A 9,791-nucleotide genomic window follows, 5' to 3' on the forward strand; every position below is an offset into this window, starting at 1 on the left:
ATCATGAACTATTATTGGTGACATTACCCTTGAGGTAAAAGGTTGGGAGGTGAATCTATAAGCCCCTATCTTTCTCTATGTTTGATTAATACTTTGAACCCATAAATATCACGTGAGTGTTAGCAATTGTGAAAGACTAAATGATAGTTGAGTATGTGAAGTTTGCTGAATCAAAGCTCTGACACAGACCCTTCCTGAAAAAAGATAAATTGTAATTTTTTGATGACTAATAACACGGTTTGTTAGTTTTCAAGAAAGTTTATGATATATACTTTAACATGTGAATAGCTTGTTACTTGATCATGAGAAGTCCTATGAGTTGAGCTAATGTTATGATATATAATGATGCTAGAAAAGGTGATTGAAACTATCATTGATCAAACTTGTGCACCTGCTAGCATTCACACTTCATAAATTCTTTTTTTTGTCATTTACCTACTCGAGGATGAGCAGGAATTAAGCTTGGGGATGCTGATATGTCTCCAACGTATCTATAATTTATGAAGTATTCATGCTATTATATTATCTATTTTGGATGTTTATGGGCTTTACTAAACACTTTTATATTATTTTTGGGACTAAGCTATTAACCGGAGGCCCAACCCAAATTGTTATTTTCTTGCCTATTTCAGTGTTTTGAAGAAAAGGAATATCAAACGGAGTCCAAACGGAATGAAACCTTCGGGAGAGTTATTTTTGGAACGGAAGCAATCCAAGAGACTTGGAGTAGACGGCAGGGAAGCTTCGAGGAAGCCACGAGGCAGGGAGGCACGCCCTACCCCCTGGGCGTGCCCCCACCCTCGTGGGCCCCTCTTGGCTCCCCTGACTGACTTCTTTTGCCTATATATGTCCATATACCCTAAAAACATCGGGGAACAGAATAGATCGGGAGTTCCGCCGCCAGAAGCCTCCGTAGCCACCGAAAACCAATCTAGACCCGTTCTGGCACCCTTCCGGAGGGGGGAATCCATCTCCGGTGGCCATCTTCATCATCCCGGCACTCTCCATGACGAGGAGGGAGTAGTTCACCCTCGGGGCTGAGGGTATGTACCAGTAGCTATGTGTTTGATCTCTCTCTCTCTCGTGTTCTTGAGATGGTACGATCTTGATGTATCGTGATCTTTGCTATTATAGTTGAATCTTATGATGTTTCTCCCCCTCTACTCTCTTGTAATGGATTGAGTTTTCCCTTTGAAGTGATCTTATCGGATTGAGTCTTTAAGGATTTGAGAACCCTTGATGTATGTCTTGCATGTGCTTATCTGTGGTGACATTGGGATATTCACATGATCCACTTGATGCATGTTTTGGTGATCAACTTGCGAGTTCCGTGACCTCGTGAACTTATGCATAGGGGTTGGCACATGTTTTCATCTTGACTCTCTGGTAGAAACTTTGGGGCAATCTTTGAAGTTCTTTGTGTTGGTTGAATAGATGAATCTGAGATTGTGTGATGCATATCGTATAATCATGCCCACAGATACTTGAGGTGACATTGGAGTATCTAGGTGACATTAGGGTTTTGGTTGATTTGTGTCTTAAGGTGTTATTCTAGTATGAACTCTATGATAGATTGAACGGAAAGAATAGCTTCATGTTATTTTACTAAGGACTCTTGAATAGATCGATCAGAAAGGATAACTTTGAGGTGGTTTCGTACCCTACAATAATCTCTTCGTTTGTTCTCCGCTATTGGTGACTTTGGAGTGACTCTTTGTTGCATGTTGAGGGATAGTTATATGATCCAATTATGTTATTATTGTTGAGAGAACTTGCACTAGTGAAAGTATGAACCCTTGGCCTTATTTCAATGCATTACAATACCGTTTTCTCTCACTTTTATCATTAGTTACCTTGCTGTTTTTATAATTTCAGATTACAAAAACCTATATCTACCATCCGTATTGCACTTGTATCACCATCTCTTCACCGAACTAGTGCACATATACAATTTAACATTGTATTGGGTGTGTTGGGGACACAAGAGACTCTTTGTTATTTGGTTGCAGGGTTGCTTGAGAGAGACCATCTTCATCCTACGCCTCCCATAGATTGATAAACCTTAGGTCATCCACTTGAGAGAAATTTGCTACTATCCTACAAACCTCTGCACTTGGAGGCCCAACAACTTCTACAAGAAGAAGGTTGTGTAGTAGACATCACCTAGCATGCTTATTATGTAATCTCTTTACGATATAAATGATGAGAAACAATGAAGCAATAATATCAACGTAATAATATCCATTGAAAGGATCGATATGGTTGACTAGAGGGAGGTGAATAGGCAACTGAGAATTTTTAGCTTTTCTTCACAAATTAGGTATAACAACAAATAGGTTGTCTAGATGTGCAACTAGGTGAGCAACCTATATGATGTTGGGAAACGTAGTAATAATTCAAAATCTTCCTATGTGTCACCAAGATCAATCTAGGAGATACTAGCAACGAGATAGAGGGAGTGCATCTTCACACCCTTGAAGATCGCTAAGCGGAAGCGTTACAAGAACGCGGTTGGTGGAGTCGTACACGCAGCGATTCCGATCGCGGTCGATTCCGATCTAAGCGCCGAATAACAGCGCCTCCGCGTTCAACACATGTACAACTCAGGGACATCTCCTCCTTCTTGATCCAGCAAGGGGAGAGGAGAAGTTGAGGGAGAACTCCGTCAACACTACGGCGTGGTGGTGATGGAGCTCGTGGTTCTTCGGCAGGGCTTCGCCAAGCGCTACAGAGGAAGAGGAGGTGTAGGAGAGGGGGAGGGCTGTGCCAGGGGAAGGATCTGGCAGCCCCCCACCCCCACTATTTATAGGGGCAAGGGAGAGGGGGCCGGCCCCCCTAGATCCTATCTACAAGGGGGCAAGAGGGTGGCTTGCCCCCCAAGCTAGGTGGGGCGCCCCCTCTAGGGTTTCCCCCAACCCTAGGCGCATGGGTCCTAGGGGGGAGTTGGCGCCCATCCCACCTAGGGGCTGGTTCCCCTCTATTTTCAGCCCATAGGGCCCTCCGGGGCAGGTGGACCCTCCCGGTGGACCCCCAGAACCCCTTCGGTGGTCCCGGTACAATACCGATAACCCCCCGAACACTTCCCGCGACCGAATAAGGACTTCCCATATATAAATCTTCACCTCCAGACCATTCCGGAACTCCTGATGACGTCCGGGATCTCATCTGGGACTCCGAACAACCATCAGTAACCTCATACTATTTACCATAACAACTCTAGCGTCACCGAACCTTAAGTGTGTAGACCCTACGGGTTCGGGAACCATGCAGACATGACCGAGACATCTCTCCGGCCAATAACCAACAGCGGGATCTAGATACCCATGTTGGCTCCCACATGTTCCACGATGATCTCATCGGATGAACCACGATGTCGAGGATTCAATCAATCTCATATATAATTTCCTTTGTCTATCGGTATGTTACTTACCCGAGATTCGATCGTCGATATCTCTATACCTCGTCCAATCTCGTTACCGGCAAGTCTCTTTACTTGTTCCATAACGCATGATCCTGTGGCTAACTCCTTAGTCAAATTGAGCTCGTTATGATGATGCAACTGAGTGGGCCTAGAGATACCTCTCCATCATACAGAGCGACAAATCCCAGTCTCGATTCGTGCCAACCCAACAGATACTTTCGGAGATACATGTAGTGCACCTTTATAGCCACCAGTTACGTTGTGACGTTTGTTACACCCAAAGCATTCCTACGGTATCCGAGAGTTGCACAATCTCATGGTCTAAGGAAATGATACTTGACATTAGAAAAGCTTTAGCAAACGAACTACACAATCTTGTGCTACGCTTAGGATTGGGTCTTGTCCATCACATCATTCTCCTAATAATGTGATCCCATTATCAATGACATCCAATGTCCATGGTCAGGAAACCATGACCATCTATTGATCAACGAGCTAGTCAACTAGAGGCTTACGAGGGACATATTACGATCTATGCATTCACACATGTATTACGGTTCCCGGTTAATACAATTATAGCATGAACAATAGACAATTATCATGAACACGGAAATATAATAATAACCACTTTATTATTGCCTCTACGGCATATTTCCAACAGTCTCCCACTTGCACTAGAGTTAGTAATACAGTTACATTGTGATGAATCAAACACCCATAGAGTTCTGGTGTTGATCATGTTTTGCTCGCGGAAGAGGTTTAGTCAACGGATCCGCGACATTCAGATCCGTATACGCTTTACAAATATCTATGTCTTCATCCTGAATATATTCACAAATGGAGTTGAAGCAACGCTTGATATGCCTGGTCTTCTTGTGAAACCTGGGCTCCTTGGCAAGGGTTATAGCTCCAGTGTTGTCACAGAAGAGAGTCATCGGGCCCGACGCATTGGGAATAACTCCTAGGTCAGCGATGAACTCCTTCATCCAGACTGCTTCCCGTGCTGCCTCCGAGGCTGCTATGTACTCGGCTTCACATGTAGATCCCGCCACAACGCTTTTCTTGCGACTGGACCAGCTGAGTGCCCCACCATTCAAAATGTACACGTATCCGGGTTGTGACTTGGAGTCATCCAAATCTGTGTCGAAGCTAGCATCAACGTAACCCTTTACGACGAGTTCTTCGTCACCTCCATAAATGAGAAACATATCCTTAGTCCTTTCCAGGTACTTTAGGATATTCTTGACCGCTGTCCAGTGTTCCATGCCGGGATTACTTTGGTACCTCCCTACCAAACTTATGGCAAGGCTCACATCAGGTCTAGTACACAACATGGCATACATAATAGACCCTATGGCTAAGGCATAGGGGATGATACTCATCTTTTCTCTATCTTCTGCCGAGGTCGAGCATTGAGCCATGCTCAATTTCACACCTTGCAATATAGGCAAGAACCCCTTCTTGGACTGATCCATTTTGAACTTCTTCAATATCTTGTCAAGGTATATGCTTTGTGAAAGACCAATGAGGCGTCTCGATCTATCTCTATAGATCTTGATGCCTAATATGTAAGCAGCTTCTCCAAGGTCCTTCATTGAAAAACACTTATTCAAGTAGGCCTTTATGCTTTCCAAAAGTTCTATATCATTTCCCATCAATAGTATGTCATCCACATATAATGTGAGAAATGCTACAGAGCTCCCACTCACTTTCTTGTAAACACAGGCTTCTCCATAAGTCTGTGTAAACCCAAACGCTTTGATCATCTCATCAAAGCGAATGTTCCAACTCCGAGATGCTTGCACCAGCCCATAGATTGAGCGCTGGAGCTTGCATACCTTGTCAGCATTCTTAGGATCGACAAAACCTTCCGGCGGTTGGCCTTTGCCTAGTGCCTAGGCGGTGCCTAAGCGCCCTAGGCGCGGCCTAGACGGTGATATAGTTTTTACTCGTAGTGCATTTGTGCTTATTATATGGGTGTTGATATTAGTTTAGGGCATATAAATAAGTTACTTACCGTCTACTGCCATTGGAATATAACCCGTTTGGCATATCTGTGTAGTATGTGGCATGATTTCTTGCTTGGGTAGGCAATTGATACATCTCCAACGTATCTGTAATTTTTGATTGCTCCATTGCTATATTATCTACTGTTTTGGACATTATTGGGATTTATTATCCACTTTTATATTATTTTTGGGACTAACCTATTAACCGGAGGCCCAACCCAGAATTGCTGTTTTTTGCTTGTTTTAGGGTTTCGAAGAAAAGGAATATCAAACAGAGTCCAAACGGAATGAAACCTTCGGGAACGTGATTTTCTTAACAATAAGACCAGAGAGACTTGGACCCTACGTCAAGAAAGGAAACAGGAGGCCATGAGGTAGGGGGGCACGCACACCCCCACCAGGCTCACCCTCCACCCTCGTGGACCCCCTGTTGCTCCACCGACGTACTCCTTCCTCCTATATATATATATATCCATGTACCCCCAAACGATCAGAGACGGAGCCAAAACCCTAATTCCACCACTGTAACTTTCTATATCCACGAGATCCCATCTTGGGGCCTGTTCCAGAGCTCCGCCAGAGGGGGCATCGATCACGGAGGGCTTCTACATCAACACCATAGCCCCTCCGATGAAGTGTGAGTAGTTTACCTCAGACCTACGGGTCCAGAGTTAGTAGCTAGATGGCTTCTTCTCTCTTTTTGGATCTCAATACAATGTTCTCCCCCTCTCTTGTGGAGAACTATTCGATGTAATCTTCTTTTTGTGGTGTGTTTGTTGAGACCGATGAATTGTGGGTTTATGATCAAGTCTATCTATGAATAATATTTGAATCTTCTCTGAATTCTTTTATGTATGATTGGTTATCTTTGCAAGTCTCTTCGAATTATCAGTTTGGTTTGGCCTACTAGATTGATCTTTCTTGCAATGGGAGAAGTGCTTAGCTTTGGGTTCAATCTTGTGGTGTCCTTTCCCAGTGCCAGTAGGGGCATCAAGGCACGTATTGTATTGTTGCCATCGAGGATAACAAGATGGAGTTTTCTTCATATTGCATGAGTCTATCCCTCTACATCATGTCATCTTACTTAAGGTGTCACTCTATTTTTAACTTAATACTCTAGATGCATGTTGGATAGCGGTCGATGAGTGGAGTAATAGTAGTAGATGCAGGCAGGAGCCGGTCTACTTGTCTCGGATGTGATGCCTATATACATGATCATACCTAGATATTCTCATAACTATGCTCAATTCTATCAATTTCTCAACAGTAGTTTGTTCACCCACCGTAGAATACTTATGCTCTCGAGAGAAGCCACTAGTGAAACCTATGGCCCCCGGGTCTATCTTTATCATATTAATCTCCTACTACTTAGTTATTTCCTTTGCTATTTACTTTGCCTTTATTTTACTTTGCATCTTTTATCATAAAAATACCAAAAATATTATCTTATCATATCTATCATATCTCACTCTCGTAAGTGGCCCTATAGGGATTGACAACCCCTATTTGCGTTGGTTGCGAGGATTTATTTGTTTTGTGCAGGTGCGAGGGACTCACGTGTAGCCTCCTACTAGATTGATACCTTGGTTCTCAAAAACTGAGGGAAATACTTATGCTACTTTGCTGCATCCTCCCTTCCTCTTCAGGGAAAACCAACGCAGTGCTCAAGAGGTAGCAAGAAGGATTTCTGGCGCCGTTGCCGGGAGGTTTACGCAAAAGTCAACATACCAAGTACCCATCACATACCCTTATCTCCCGCATTACATTATTTGCCATTTGCCTCTCGTTTTCCTCTCCCCCACTTCACCCTTGCCGTTTTATTTGCCCTCTCTCTCTATTTGCCTCCTTTTGTTTGCTTTCTTTTTGTTTGCTTGTGTGTTAGTTTGCTTGCTTGTCTCGATGGCTCTACCTAAATTTGGTGACCTTCACCTTAAAAGATTAGAAGAGATCGAAAGCAATGTCAGGAGTTTCATGGTCTTGCAATTTGAACATAATAGTTTCTTCGGAAACGAGCTTAAAGAACAGAAAAGTTTTATGAGTTTTATGAATAAAGAGCTTGATGATATGTCTAAAGAATTCGATGGTTTAAGATCCCAAATTGCTCATCTTGAGAAATTAACTGCTGAAATTTCGGATAGGCAGGCTACCTTAGTTAATAAGATGGCCGCTAAACCGGATTGCTATGAAAATAAAGATGAAGATCTAAAAGTTATTGATGTGTCCCCTATTAAATCTTTGTTTTGCAATATGAATCTTTATAATTATGGGACTTAATATGATCCACCTTTACCTAGAAGGCGTTCTAAGAATTCGGAATTTGTTGATCTTGATGCTAAATTTGATAAAAGTGGGATTGAAGAAATTAAAACCCTAGATGTTGCTAAACCCACTATTATGGATTTCAAGGAATTTAACTATGAAAATTGCTCTTTGATTGATTGTATTTCCTTGTTGCAATCCATGCTAAATTCTCCTCACGCTTATAGTCAAAATAAAGCGTTTACTAAACATATCGTTGATGCCTTGATGCAATCTTATGAAGAAAAACTTGAATTGGAAGTGTCTATCCCTAGAAAATTTTATGATGAGTGGGAACCAACTATTAAAATTAAAATTAAAGATCATGAATGCTATACTTTATGTTATTTGGGTGCTAGTGTTTCCACGATTCCAAAGACTTTGTGTGATTTGTTAGGTTTCCGTGATTTTGATGATTGCTCTCTAAACTTGCACCTTGCGGATTACACTATTAAGAAACCTATGGGAAGAATTAATGATGTTCTTATTATTGCAAATAGGAATTATGTGCCCATAGATTTTATTGTTCTTGATATAGATTGCAATCCTTCATGTCCTATTATTCTTGGTAGACCTTTCCTTAGAATGATTGGTGCAATTATTGATATGAAGGAAGGAAATATTAGATTCCAATTTCCATTAAGGAAAGGCATGGAACACTTTACTAGAAATAAAATTAAATTACCTTATGAATCTATTATGATAGCCACTTATGGATTGCCTACCAAAGATGGCAATACCTAGATCTATTCTTGCTTGTTATGCCTAGCTAGGGGCGTTAAACAATAGCGCTTGTTGGGAGACAACCCAATTTTATTTTTATTTCTTGCTTTTTTCTCCTGTTTAGTAATAAATAATTTATCTAGCCTCTGTTTTGGTCGTGTTTTTTGTGTTTAATTAGTGTTTGTGCCAAGTAGAACCATTGGGAAGACTTGGGGAAAGTCTTGTTGAACTTGCTGTAAAAAACAGAAACTTTACCGCTCACGAGAACTGCTGCCATTTTTATTTGGGGAGTGATATTTAGTTAAATATTTTTGCAAATGATTAATAGAAAAATTCCTCACGTCCAGCAATTTATTTTAGAATTTTTGGGGTTCCATATCTTGCGCTAGCTACAGATTACTACAGACTGTTCTGTTTTTGACAGATTCTGTTTTTCGTGTGTTGTTTGCTTATTTTGATGAATCTATGGCTAGTAAAATAGTTTATAAACCATAGAGAAGTTGGAATACAGTATGTATAACACCAATATAAATAAATAATGAGTTCATTACAGTACCTTGAAGTGGTCTTTTGTTTTCTTTCGCTAACGGAGCTCACGAGATTTTCTACTTTAAGTTTTGTGTTGTGAAGTTTTCAAGTTTTGGGTAAAGATTTGATGGATTATGGAACAAGGAGTGGCAAGAGCCTAAGCTTGGGGATGCCCATGTCACCCCCAAGATAATCTAAGGACACCTAAAAGCCAAAGCTTGGGGATGCCCCGGAAGGCATCCCCTCTTTCGTCTACTTCTATCGGTAACTTTACTTGGAGCTATATTTTTATTCGCCACATGATATGTGTTTTGCTTGGAGCGTCTTGTATGATTTGAGTCTTTGCTTGTTAGTTTACCACAATCATACTTGCTGTACACACATTTTGAGAGAGCCATATATGATTTGGAATTTGTAAGAATACTCTATGTGCTTCGCTTATATCTTTTGAGTTATATAATTTTGCTCTAGTACTTCACTTATATCTTTTAGAGCACGGTGGTGGATTTGTTTTATAGAAACTATTGATCTCTCATGCTTCACTTAGATTATTTTGAGAGTCTTAATAGCATGGTAATTTGCTTAAAATCCTAATATGCTTGGTACACAAGATTAATAATAAAACTTTCTTATGAGTGTGTTGAATACTATGATAAGTTTGATACTTGATAATTGTTTTGAGATATGGAGATGGTGATATTAAAGTCATGCTAGTTGAGTAGTTGTGAATTTGAGAAATACTTGTGTTGAAGTTTGTGATTCCCGTAGCATGCACGTATGGTGAACCGTTATGTGATGAAGTCGGAGCATGA

Source organism: Triticum dicoccoides, chromosome 3A, assembly GCF_002162155.2.
Source record: "Triticum dicoccoides isolate Atlit2015 ecotype Zavitan chromosome 3A, WEW_v2.0, whole genome shotgun sequence".
NCBI lineage: Eukaryota > Viridiplantae > Streptophyta > Magnoliopsida > Poales > Poaceae > Triticum > Triticum dicoccoides.